Source organism: Lethenteron reissneri, unplaced genomic scaffold (assembly GCF_015708825.2).
Source record: "Lethenteron reissneri isolate LAM-NWPU_2019-01 unplaced genomic scaffold, ASM1570882v1 scaffold_1802, whole genome shotgun sequence".
Lineage (NCBI taxonomy): Eukaryota > Metazoa > Chordata > Hyperoartia > Petromyzontiformes > Petromyzontidae > Lethenteron > Lethenteron reissneri.
The window spans coordinates 759-16,535 of NW_026891556.1; the positions used below are offsets into that span (position 1 = coordinate 759).

The 15,777-nt window shown below is 50.6% G+C and overlaps 1 long non-coding RNA gene across 1 annotated transcript; it reads right to left on the reverse strand.

Annotated features, from left to right (window-relative positions):
* Positions 1-439: 439 nt before the first annotated feature.
* Positions 440-15,582, reverse strand: LOC133339318 (uncharacterized). The gene is made up of 3 exons (XR_009754708.1): positions 15,473-15,582; positions 11,255-11,342; positions 440-504 (listed from the first exon to the last, which is right to left on the reverse strand). It is a non-coding gene; the product is annotated as an uncharacterized LOC133339318 (long non-coding RNA).
* Positions 15,583-15,777: the final 195 nt, after the last annotated feature.

A 15,777-nucleotide genomic window follows, 5' to 3' on the forward strand; every position in this document is an offset into this window, starting at 1 on the left:
CCCGTGTCTCTCCCCGTGTCTCTCCCCGTGTCTCACCCCGTGTCTCACTCCGTGTCACCCCGTGTCTCACCCCGTGTCTCCCCGTGTCTCCATGTTCCCACGTCACCACGTGTACTCGTGCCCCTATGACCCCGTGTCCCCACGTCTCCCCGTGACGCCGTGCACCCCGGACCCAGTGTACCCGTGTCTCCGTGTCCCCACGTCCCCTTATCTCCCCGTGTCCCCATGACCCCGTGACCCCGTGTCTCCCTATGAGTCCGTGACCCATGTCCCATGTCTCCCTGTGACCCCCCGTGACCCCGAGGATACGCGTGCCGTTGACCCCGTGACCCGATGTCTCCCTGTGACCCCGTCCCCGTGACCCCGTGTCCCCATGTCTCCCTGTGACCCCCCGTGACTCCGTGACCCCGAGGATACGTGTGCCGTTGACCCCGGTGACCGGAACTCGTCCCGGAGCGCGACCACGCGGCTCCTCCTGGCGTCCGTGGGGTCAGCGTCACGCACCTGGGTCACCCAGCCACACCGGCCAATCACCAACGAGCTCACTACCACCCAGACAACCAATCACATCACTACCACCCACACAACCAATCACATCACTACCACCCAAACAACCAATCACATCACTACCACCCAGACAACCAATCACATCACTACCACCCAGACAACCAATCACATCACTACCACCCAGACAACCAATCACATCACTACCACCCAGACAACCAATCACTTCACTACCACCCACCCACAACCAATCACTTCACTACCACCCAGACAGCCAATCACATCACTACCACCCAGACAACCAATCACTTCACTACCACTCACACAACCAATCACATCACTACCACCCACACAACCAATCACTTCACTACCACTCACACAACCAATCACATCACTACCACTCACACAACCAATCACATCACTACCACCCACACAACCAATCACATCACTACCACCCAGACAACCAATCACATCACTACCACCCACACAACCAATCACATCACTACCACCCACACAACCAATCACATCACTACCACCCAGACAACCAATCACATCACTACCACCCAGACAACCAATCACATCACTACCACCCAGACAACCAATCACATCACTACCACCCAGACAACCAATCACATCACTACCACCCACACAACCAATCACATCACTACCACCCAGACAACCAATCACATCACTACCACCCAGACAACCAATCACATCACTACCACCCACACAACCAATCACATCACTACCACCCAGACAACCAATCACATCACTACCACCCACACAACCAATCACTTCACTACCACTCACACAACCAATCACATCACTACCACCCAGACAACCAATCACTTCACTACCACCCACACAACCAATCACTTCACTACCACCCAGACAGCCAATCACATCACTACCACCCAGACAACCAATCACTTCACTACCACCCACACAACCAATCACTTCACTACCACCCAGACAGCCAATCACATCACTACCACCCAGACAACCAATCACTTCACTACCACTCACACAACCAATCACATCACTACCACCCACACAACCAATCACTTCACTACCACCCAGACAACCAATCACTTCACTCACTCACACAACCAATCACATCACTACCACCCACACAAACAATCACATCACTACCACCCAGACAACCAATCACATCACTACCACCCAGACAACCAATCACATCACTACCACCCAGACAACCAATCACATCACTACCACCCAGACAACCAATCACATCACTACCACCCACACAACCAATCACATCACTACCACCCACACAACCAATCACATCACTACCACCCAACAACCAATCACATCACTACCACCCACAAACCAATCACATCACTACCACCCAGACAACCAATCACATCACTACCACCCAGACAACCAATCACATCACTACCACCCAGACAACCAATCACATCACTACCACCCAGACAACCAATCACATCACTACCACCCCACAACCAATCACTTCACTACCACCCACACAACCAATCACATCACTACCACCCAGACAGCCAATCACTTCACTACCACCCAGACAACCAATCACTTCACTACCACCCAGACAGCCAATCATATCACTACCACCCAGACAACCAATCACATCACTACCACCCACACAACCAATCACATCACTACCACCCAGACAACCAATCACATCACTACCACCCACACAACCAATCACTTCACTACCACCCACACAACCAATCACTTCACTACCACCCACACAACCAATCACATCACTACCACCCACACAACCAATCACATCACTACCACCCACACAACCAATCACTTCACTACCACCCAGACAACCAATCACATCACTACCACCCAGACAACCAATCACATCACTACCACCCACACAACCAATCACATCACTACCACCCAGACCAATCACTTCACTACCACCCAGACAACCAATCACATCACTACCACCCAGACAACCAATCACATCACTACCACCCAGACAACCAATCACATCACTACCACCCAGACAACCAATCACTTCACTACCACCCAGACAACCAATCACATCACTACCACCCAGACAACCAATCACATCACTACCACCCAGACAACCAATCACATCACTACCACCCAGACAACCAATCACATCACTACCACCCACACAACCAATCACTTCACTACCACCCAGACAACCAATCACATCACTACCACCCAGACAACCAATCACATCACTACCACCCACACAACCAATCACATCACTACCACCCAGACAACCAATCACATCACTACCACCCACACAACCAATAACTTCACTACCACCCAGACAACCAATCACATCACTACCACCCAGACAACCAATCACATCACTACCACCCAGACAACCAATCACACTACCACCCAGACAACCAATCACATCACTACCACCCAGACAACCAATCACATCACTACCACCCAGACCACCAATCACATCACTACCACCCACACAACCAATCACTTCACTACCACCCAGCAACCAATCACATCACTACCACCCAGACAGCCAATCACATCACTACCACCCACACAACCAATCACATCACTACCACCCAGACAACCAATCACATCACTACCACCCAGACAACCAATCACATCACTACCACCCAGACCACCAATCACATCACTACCACCCACACAACCAATCACTTCACTACCACCCAGACAGCCAATCACATCACTACCACCCAGACAACCAATCACTTCACTACCACCCACACAACCAATCACTTCACTACCACCCAGACAGCCAATCACATCACTACCACCCAGACAACCAATCACTTCACTACCACTCACACAACCAATCACATCACTACCACCCACACAACCAATCACTTCACTACCACCCAGACAACCAATCACTTCACTACCACTCACACAACCAATCACAATACCACCCACACAACCAATCACATCACTACCACCCAGACAACCAATCACATCACTACCACCCAGACAACCAATCACATCACTACCACCCAGACAACCAATCACATCACTACCACCCAGACAACCAATCACATCACTACCACCCAGACAACCAATCACATCACTACCACCCAGACAAACCAATCACATCACTACCACCCAGACAACCAATCACATCACTACCACCCAGACAACCAATCACATCACTACCACCCAGACAACCAATCACATCACTACCACCCACACAACCAATCACTTCACTACCACCCACACAACCAATCACATCACTACCACCCAGACAGCCAATCACTTCACTACCACCCAGACAACCAATCACTTCACTACCACCCAGACAGCCAATCATATCACTACCACCCAGACAACCAATCACATCACTACCACCCACACAACCAATCACATCACTACCACCCAGACAACCAATCACATCACTACCACCCACACAACCAATCACTTCACTACCACCCACACAACCAATCACTTCACTACCACACACACAACCAATCACATCACTACCAACACAACCAATCACATCACTACCACCCACACAACCAATCACTTCACTACCACCCAGACAACCAATCACATCACTACCACCCAGACAACCAATCACATCACTACCACCCACACAACCAATCACATCACTACCACCCAGACAACCAATCACTTCACTACCACCCAGACAACCAATCACTTCACTACCACTCACACAACCAATCACATCACTACCACCCACACAACCAATCACATCACTACCACCCAGACAACCAATCACATCACTACCACCCAGACAACCAATCACATCACTACCACCCAGACAACCAATCACATCACTACCACCCAGACACCAATCAATCACTACCACCCAGACAACCAATCACATCACTACCACCCAGACAACCAATCACACACTACCACCCAGACAACCAATCACATCACTACCACCCAGACAACCAATCACATCACTACCACCCACACAACCAATCACTTCACTACCACCCACACAACCAATCACATCACTACCACCCAGACAGCCAATCACTTCACTACCACCCAGACAACCAATCACTTCACTACCACCCAGACAGCCAATCATATCACTACCACCCAGACAACCAATCACATCACTACCACCCACACAACCAATCACATCACTACCACCCAGACAACCAATCACATCACTACCACCCACACAACCAATCACTTCACTACCACCCACACAACCAATCACTTCACTACCACCCACACAACCAATCACATCACTACACCCACACAACCAATCACACACTACCACCCACACAACCAATCACTTCACTACCACTCAGACAACCAATCACATCACTACCACCCAGACAACCAATCACATCACTACCACCCACACAACCAATCACATCACTACCACCCAGACAACCAATCACATCACTACCACCCAGACAACCAATCACTTCACTACCACCCACACAACCAATCACAACTACCACCCAGACAGCCAATCACTTCACTACCACCCAGACAACCAATCACTTCACTACCACCCAGACAGCCAATCATATCACTACCACCCAGACAACCAATCACTCACTACCACCCACACAACCAATCACATCACTACCACCCAGACAACCAATCACATCACTACCACCCACACAACCAATCACTTCACTACCACCCACACAACCAATCACTTCACTACCACCCACACAACCAATCACATCACTACCACCCACACAACCAATCACATCACTACCACCCACACAACCAATCACTTCACTACCACCCAGACAACCAATCACATCACTACCACCCAGACAACCAATCACATCACTACCACCCACACAACCAATCACATCACTACCACCCAGACAACCAATCACTTCACTACCACCCAGACAACCAATCACATCACTACCACCCAGACAACCAATCACATCACTACCACCAGACAACCAATCACATCACTACCACCCAGACAACCAATCACTTCACTACCACCCAGACAACCAATCACATCACTACCACCCAGACAACCAATCACATCACTACCACCCAGACAACCAATCACATCACTACCACCCAGACAACCAATCACATCACTACCACCCACACAACCAATCACTTCACTACCACCCAGACAACCAATCACATCACTACCACCCAGACAACCAATCACATCACTACCACCCAGACAACCAATCACATCACTACCACCCACACAACCAATAACTTCACTACCACCCAGACAACCAATCACATCACTACCACCCAGACAACCAATCACATCACTACCACCCAGACAACCAATCACATCACTACCACCCAGACAACCAATCACATCACTACCACCCAGACAACCAATCACATCACTACCACCCAGACCACCAATCACATCACTACCACCCACACAACCAATCACTTCACTACCACCCAGACAACCAATCACATCACTACCACCCAGACAGCCAATCACATCACTACCACCCACACAACCAATCACATCACTACCACCCAGACAACCAATCACATCACTACCACCCAGACAACCAATCACATCACTACCACCCAGACCACCAATCACATCACTACCACCCACACAACCAATCACTTCACTACCACCCAGACAGCCAATCACATCACTACCACCCAGACAACCAATCACTTCACTACCACCCACACAACCAATCACTTCACTACCACCCAGACAGCCAATCACATCACTACCACCCAGACAACCAATCACTTCACTACCACTCACACAACCAATCACATCACTACCACCCACACAACCAATCACTTCACTACCACCCAGACAACCAATCACTTCATACCCTCACACACACAATCACATCACTACCACCCACACAACCAATCACATCACTACCACCCAGACAACCAATCACATCACTACCACCCAGACAACCAATCACATCACTACCACCCAGACAACCAATCACATCACTACCACCCAGACAACCAATCACATCACTACCACCCAGACAACCAATCACATCACTACCACCCAGACAACCAATCACATCACTACCACCCAGACAACCAATCACATCACTACCACCCAGACAACCAATCACATCACTACCACCCAACAAAATCACTTCACTACCACCCACACAACCAATCACATCACTACCACCCAGACAGCCAATCACTTCACTACCACCCAGACAACCAATCACTTCACTACCACCCAGACAGCCAATCATATCACTACCACCCAGACAACCAATCACATCACTACCACCCACACAACCAATCACATCACTACCACCCAGACAACCAATCACATCACTACCACCCACACAACCAATCACTTCACTACCACCCACACAACCAATCACTTCACTACCACCCACACAACCAATCACATCACTACCACCCACACAACCAATCACATCACTACCACCCACACAACCAATCACTTCACTACCACTCAGACAACCAATCACATCACTACCACCCAGACAACCAATCACATCACTACCACCCACACAACCAATCACATCACTACCACCCAGACAACCAATCACATCACTACCACCCAGACAACCAATCACTTCACTACCACCCAGACAACCAATCACATCACTACCACCCAGACAACCAATCACATCACTACCACCCAGACAACCAATCACATCACTACCACCCAGACAACCAATCACTTCACTACCACCCAGACAACCAATCACATCACTACCACCCAGACAACCAATCACATCACTACCACCCAGACAACCAATCACATCACTACCACCCAGACAACCAATCACATCACTACCACCCAGACAACCAATCACATCACTACACCCACACAACCAATCACTTCACTACCACCCAGACAACCAATCACATCACTACCACCCAGACAACCAATCACATCACTACCACCCACACAACCAATCACATCACTACCACCCAGACAACCAATCACATCACTACCACCCACACAACCAATAACTTCACTACCACCCAGACAACCAATCACATCACTACCACCCAGACAACCAATCACATCACTACCACCCACACAACCAATCACATCACTACCACCCAGACAACCAATCACATCACTACCACCCAGACAACCAATCACATCACTACCACCCAGACAACCAATCACATCACTACCACCCAGACAACCAATCACATCACTACCACCCAGACAACCAATCACATCACTACCACCCACACAACCAATCACTTCACTACCACCCACACAACCAATCACATCACTACCACCCAGACAGCCAATCACTTCACTACCACCCAGACAACCAATCACTTCACTACCACCCAGACAGCCAATCATATCACTACCACCCAGACAACCAATCACATCACTACCACCCACACAACCAATCACATCACTACCACCCAGACAACCAATCACATCACTACCACCCACACAACCAATCACTTCACTACCACCCACACAACCAATCACTTCACTACCACCCACACAACCAATCACATCACTACCACCCACACAACCAATCACATCACTACCACCCACACAACCAATCACTTCACTACCACCCAGACAACCAATCACATCACTACCACCCAGACAACCAATCACATCACTACCACCCACACAACCAATCACATCACTACCACCCAGACAACCAATCACATCACTACCACCCAGACAACCAATCACTTCACTACCACCCAGACAACCAATCACATCACTACCACCCAGACAACCAATCACATCACTACCACCCAGACAACCAATCACATCACTACCACCCAGACAACCAATCACTTCACTACCACCCAGACAACCAATCACATCACTACCACCCAGACAACCAATCACATCACTACCACCCAGACAACCAATCATATCACTACCACCCAGACAACCAATCACATCACTACCACCCACACAACCAATCACTTCACTACCACCCAGACAACCAATCACATCACTACCACCCAGACAACCAATCACATCACTACCACCCACACAACCAATCACATCACTACCACCCAGACAACCAATCACATCACTACCACCCACACAACCAATAACTTCACTACCACCCAGACAACCAATCACATCACTACCACCCAGACAACCAATCACATCACTACCACCCACACAACCAATCACATCACTACCACCCAGACAACCAATCACATCACTACCACCCAGACAACCAATCACATCACTACCACCCAGACCACCAATCACATCACTACCACCCACACAACCAATCACTTCACTACCACCCAGACAACCAATCACATCACTACCACCCAGACAACCAATCACATCACTACCACCCAGACAACCAATCACATCACTACCACCCAGACAGCCAATCACATCACTACCACCCAGACAACCAATCACGTCACTACCACCCACACAACCAATCACATCACTACCACCCACACAACCAATCACGTCACTACCACCCAGACAACCAATCCATCACTACCACCCAGACAACCAATCACTTCACTACCACTCACACAACCAATCACTTCACTACCACCCCACAACCAATCACATCACTACCACCCACACAACCAATCACTTCACTACCACCCAGACAACCAATCACATCACTACCACCCAGACAGCCAATCACTTCACTACCACTCACACAACCAATCACATCACTACCACCCAGACAGCCAATCACTTCACTACCACCCACACAACCAATCACTTCACTACCACCCAGACAACCAATCACATCACTACCACCCAGACAACCAATCACTTCACTACCACTCACACAACCAATCACTTCACTACCACCCACACAGCCAATCACTTCACTACCACCCACACAACCAATCACTTCACTACCACCCAGACAACCAATCACATCACTACCACCCAGACAACCAATCACTTCACTACCACTCACACAACCAATCACATCACTACCACCCAGACAGCCAATCACATCACTACACCCAGACAACCAATCACATCACTACCACCCAGACAACCAATCACATCACTACCACCCACACAGCCAATCACTTCACTACCACCCAGACAACCAATCACATCACTACCACCCAGACAACCAATCACATCACTACCACCCAGACAACCAATCACTTCACTACCACCCACACAACCAATCACATCACTACCACCCAGACAACCAATCACGTCACTACCACTCACAAACCAATCACTTCACTACCACCCACACAACCAATCACATCACTACCACCCAGACAACCAATCACGTCACTACCACTCACACAACCAATCACTTCACTACCACCCAGACAACCAATCACATCACTACCACCCAGACAACCAATCACATCACTACCACCCAGACAACCAATCACGTCACTACCACTCACACAACCAATCACTTCACTACCACCCAGACAACCAATCACATCACTACCACCCACACAACCAATCACATCACTACCACCCAGACAACCAATCACGTCACTACCACTCACACAACCAATCACTTCACTACCACCCAGACAACCAATCACTTCACTACCACCCACACAACCAATCACATCACTACCACCCAGACAACCAATCACATCACTACCACCTAGACAACCAATCACTTCACTACCACCCACACAACCAATCACATCACTACCACCCAGACAACCAATTACGTCACTACCACTCACACAACCAATCACTTCACTACCACCCAGACAACCAATCACATCACTACCACCCAGACAACCAATCACATCACTACCACCCAGACAACCAATCACGTCACTACCACTCACACAACCAATCACTTCACTACCACCCAGACAACCAATCACATCACTACCACCCACACAACCAATCACATCACTACCACCCAGACAACCAATCACGTCACTACCACTCACACAACCAATCACTTCACTACCACCCAGACAACCAATCACTTCACTACCACCCACACAACCAACATCACTACCACCCACACAACCAATCACATCACTACCACCCAGACAACCAATCACATCACTACCACCCAGACAGCCAATCACTTCACTACCACCCAGACAACCAATCACAGCACTACCACCCAGACAGCCAATCAAATCAGTGAGTGGTGAGTGAGTGAGTGGTGAGTGGGTGAGTGAGTGGTGAGTGAGTGGTGAGTGAGTGATGAGTGGTGAGTCAGTGAGATAGTAAGTGAGTGGTGAGTGAGTGGTGAGTGAGTGGTGAGTGAGTGAGTGAGTGGTGAGTGATTGAGTGGTGAGTGAGGTAGTGAGTGAGTGAGTGGTGAGTGAGTGAGTGGTGAGTGGGTGAGTGAGTGGTGAGCGAGTGGTGAGCGAGTGGTGAGTAAGTGGTGAGTGGTGAGTCGGTGAGATAGTGAGTGAGTGGTGAGTGAGTGGTGAGTGAGTGAGTGAGTGGTGAGTGAGTGTGAGTGAGTGAGTGAGGTAGTGAGTGAGTGAGTGAGTGGAGTGAGTGGTGAGTGGTGAGCGAGTGGTGAGTGAGTGGTGAGTGGTGTTGAGTGAGTGGTGAGTGAGTGAGTGTTGAGTGAGTGGTGAGTGAGTGGTGAGTGAGGTAGTGAGGTAGTGAGTGGTGAGTGAGTGGTGAGTGAGGTAGTGAGTGAGGTAGTGAGTGGTGAGTGAGTGGTGAGTGAGGTAGTGAGTGAGTGGTGAGTGAGGTAGTGAGTGAGTGGTGAGTGAGGTAGTGAGTGAGTGGTGAGTGAGTGAGTGAGTGGTGAGTGAGTGGTGAGTGAGTGAGTGGCGAGTGAGTGAGTGGTGAGTGAGTGAGTGGTGAGTGGTGAGTTCTGCTCACACAGCGCAGGAGGCGGATCTCATCAAGCGCTGTCTCCGTGTAGTGCTGGGCGCTCTTCACAACCTTCATGGCCACCATCTCACTCGCCCTGCTCAACATCAACAACATCAACAACATCACCAACATCACCACCATCTCACTCGCCCTGCTCAACATCAACAACAACATCAACATCACCACCATCTCACTCGCCCTGCTCAACGCCATCAACATCAACAACATCACCACGATCTCACTCGCCCTGCTCAACATCACCAACATCAACAACATCACCACCATCTCACTCGCTCTGCTCAACACCATCATCATCACCAACATCCCCACCATCTCACGCGCCCTGCTCAACATCAACACATCAACATCACCACCATCAACATCACCAACATCAACATCACCACCATCTCACTCGCCCTGTACAATGTCACCAACATCAACAACATCAACATCAACACCATCTCACTCGCCCTGCTCAACATCACCAACATCAACATCACCACCATCAACACCATCTCACTCGCCCTGCTCAACGTCATCAACAACATAAACATCTCACTCGCCCTGCTCAACGTCACCAACATCAACATCATCACCACCATCAACATCATCAACATCACCACCATCAACATCACCACCATCTCACTCGCCCTGCTCAACGTCACCAACATCAACACCAACATCAACATCATCAGCATCAACATCACCAACATCAACATCACCACCATCTCACACGCCCTGCTCAACGTCACCAACATCAACATCATCACCACCATCAACATCATCACCACCATCAACATCACCAACACCATCAACATCACCACAATCTCACTCGCCCTGCTCATCATCAACATCACCAACATCATCACCACCATCAACATCACCACCATCAACATCACCACCATCAACAACATCACCAACATCATCAACATCATCACATCAAACACCATCAACACCATCAACATCACCATCATCATTAACATCAACAACATCAACAACATCACATCATCACTATCACCAACATCATCACCATCATGACCATCATGACCATCAACATCACCAACCTGACCACCACCAAAATGGTGAGTCAGTGGGTAGTGAGTGTTGGGTGAGTGAGTGAGTATATGGTGAGTGGGGTGAGAGAGTGTGTGTGTTCTATGACATCTCCTGGCCAAACCCCATCTGGCAGAGCCAAGAGATTGAATCTTTACCCTTGGGGCTCCTCCAGAAACAACAAAAAGCCACTATGGATGGCCACGTGGAATGTTCGAATGCTGACTGCGGATGAGAGGCTGCCACTCCTCTGTCGGGAGCTGGACCGGTACCGCCTGGATCTCTGTGGCATTCAGGAGGTCCGGTGGACCAGTTCTGGATCCTGCCACCATGAGGGGTGGACAGTCCTCTACTCGGGGCAGGAGACTGCCAAACATCAGGGTGCGGCTCTTCTTCTGAACAAAAGAATGAAGGGGTGTGAGAGCGTGGCGGTGAGGTGTGGGAAGCTGTAAGCCCCAGGCTACTTTGAGCTCGCCTTCCTATCAACCAGAGGCGAGGAGCGGTGGTCGTGGTTACTTATGCCCCCACCGAAGACGAACATCCGTGGAGGGATGCAGGCAAGGCCGATGAGTTAGATACCTTCTATGACCTCCTGTCACAGGTGCTGGCTAAAGTGGCCCCTCGGGATAGAGTCATCTTGTTGGGTGATTTCAATGCCCGAGTTGGTCATGATGCTGGCACCTGGTCTGCAGTGATTGGAAGGCATGGGCCAGATAAGCTCAATAATAACAGTAGGACGCTGCTAGATTTTTGTGCAGCCCACGGGCTTGTAATTACCAACACGCTGTTCTGGCATCGGTGCATCCACACAACATCATGGATGCATGCCAAGTCCAAGCAAGAACATCTGCTGAACTACGTAGTGACAGACCAGCGGATGTGGGCCCATGTCCTTGACACCAGGACCTACCGTGGAGCTGATCTGCCCTCTGACCATCGACTTGTCATCTGTAATCATCACTTGCAGCTGGGGTTGGCATCGTCCCCCACTCCTCCTGATGTTGAGGGTAAATGGACGAGGTTTAGGACTGTGACTCATGCAGCTGCAATGGCTGCTTTGGGTACGCGGTCCAGACCTCCCCAGAGACCCTGGCTGACAGAGGTGTTCAGGATGGTTGAGAAAAAGCGACAGGCCCACTCTAATCGTCTCCAGCATCCCACGTCAGAAAATGAGGAGGCTTACTGCAGCCTTCGCTCGGAGGTTCAGAGAGCCGTGAGGCACTGCAAGGATGGGTGGTGGTCATTGGTTGCTGTGGAGATGGAGTCTGCCTCAGTGGCCCGCGATCACAAATCTTTTTTTAACTCCATCAAAAAAGTAACCTGCAGCAACACACCTATTACCATCATCAGGGGAAAAAACGGCGATCCAATCTCCGATCCCCAGGAACAGGTTTGCAGATTTGCTGAGCATTTCTATGAAGTCCTGGGGGAGGGGAAATCCCTCAACATGGGAAACATCATGGGACAAAGTGGGGATGACCCTGTGGAGGCTGCGGTGCCCCAAATATTGGAAGTCACCCCCTGTGAGTGGCTGGCTGAGGTGCCATCTGTTGGGAAGTACTGAAGGCGATCCAGAGTCTGAGACCAGAAAAGGCACCGGGCAGAGATGATCTCCCAAGTAAAATGCTGAGGGAGGGTGGCGTTTGTGCACAGACTGCCCTACATGACATCATAACAACAGTCTGAACCACTGGACGGGTTCCGCAGGACTGGAAGGGGCATCTCACTCCTCAATGTGCCAGGAAAGGTCCTGGCAAGGATCTTTCCTGGCACATTGTTAGGCACGCTGAGGAGAGGATTGCAGAGCCTCAATGTGGTTTCAGGAAAGGGCAGTCCTGCATGGATGCCATATTTTCTGTCCGTCTGCTACAGCAGAGGTGTAGGGATTCCAACAAGACCTGGTCAAGGCCTATGATACCATCAGTAGGCCTGGGCTCTGGGTTGTTCTTCGTGCTTTCGGAGTCCCTGACCCTCTGCTCACGATCATTAAGGACCTTCATGATGGTTAGCGGGCCCAGGTAAAACTACTGCGAGTCGGAGCCATTCGCTGTACACCTTGGGGTGCGACAGGGATGTCCTCTGGCTCCCACATTATTTAACATCTATTTTGACCACATAGTTTGTGAGGCCTTCAATAGCTGTACCGGAAGAATTTCCATCTGGTACAGATATAATGAGAGGCTGATCGATACCCGGGTGCGGTCAAGGGATGGCTCCCTATTGCTCAACCATGTTATGTATGCCGATGATCTGGTGATGGGGCAGTTGTGGAGAGAGTGGAGAGTTTCCCATATCTGGGTAGTGTGTTTATGACCGGCTCCGGTTTAACATCAGAGGTCTCACTCCGAATCAGCGAGCGGCATTATAATGCGAGCAGCATTATTTCATCGGTTGCGTAACGCTGTGTGGAAGCTACCTTGTCTGTCGCTCCGCACGAAGCTTCAGGTCTTCTAGGCGACAGTCATTCCCTCCCTTCTCTACGCTTGCAAAACGTGGACCCCCCTAATGTAACATCTTCGCCGGTTAGAAACATTTAGGCTGGCCTGCCTACGATCCATCCTGGGTTTAACCAGGTTGGATTGTGTGAGGAGCTCACAAATCCTTGAAAGATCTGGACAAAGTCCCATCGGTGAGCACCTCCGGCAGGCAAGGCTGCGTTGGCTGGGTCATGTAGCCCGCATGCCAAGTCACCGCATGCCTAAACAGCTTTTGTTCGGCTGGATCGAGGGGGCTTAACAGGTGCGGCACGGGCTAGAGAGAGATGGAGTGATGTGGTACAGGAGGACGTGGAGCTGAGTGGACTTGCCGATGACTGGTACCAGCGGTGTCAAGATCGGCCTCTGTGGAGGAGGCTCGTGAAGGACGCTACTGGGCAGATGGAGGCAGTCGCCCTCCAGGAGCGACGCTCACAACAACGAGCGGAGCGCCGGGAGACTAAAGCACAGCAAAAGTTGGCACATTAGGGGGCACAGTTGGTGCATCAGCCAGTCATCTCGGTCATCTCGGTCAGTCGACCCGTGGCACCTGCTGGGTCTGCCCCGTGACCTCCTGCCAGCGGGCGTTCGACACTTCACGTGGCCTCAAGGTGCACATGGTCTGGCACAAGCGTCGTGGTGACGTCACCGCCACTTAGTGGCGAATGGCGGTTGTTGTTGTTGTTGTAGTGCTCACGCGAGGTCCCAGCAGAGCCACACGGTAGAGAAGTGTCCCCAGCCCAGCTTGCGCACCACGCGGTAGCGCTCGCTGTACACCTCGCCCACACACACCGGGTGGTAGCCGCCTGGGGGGGGGCACGGGGGGGGGGCACGGGGGGGGTACGGGGGGGGTACGGGGGGGGGCACGCGGGGTGGGGGGGGGGGAGACACAGTGAATGACACTGTCGATGCTCCTGTTGATGATGCTGCTGCTGATGATGATACTGCTGCTGCTGCTGATACTGCTGCTGCTGATGCTCCTGCTGATGTTGCTGCTGATGA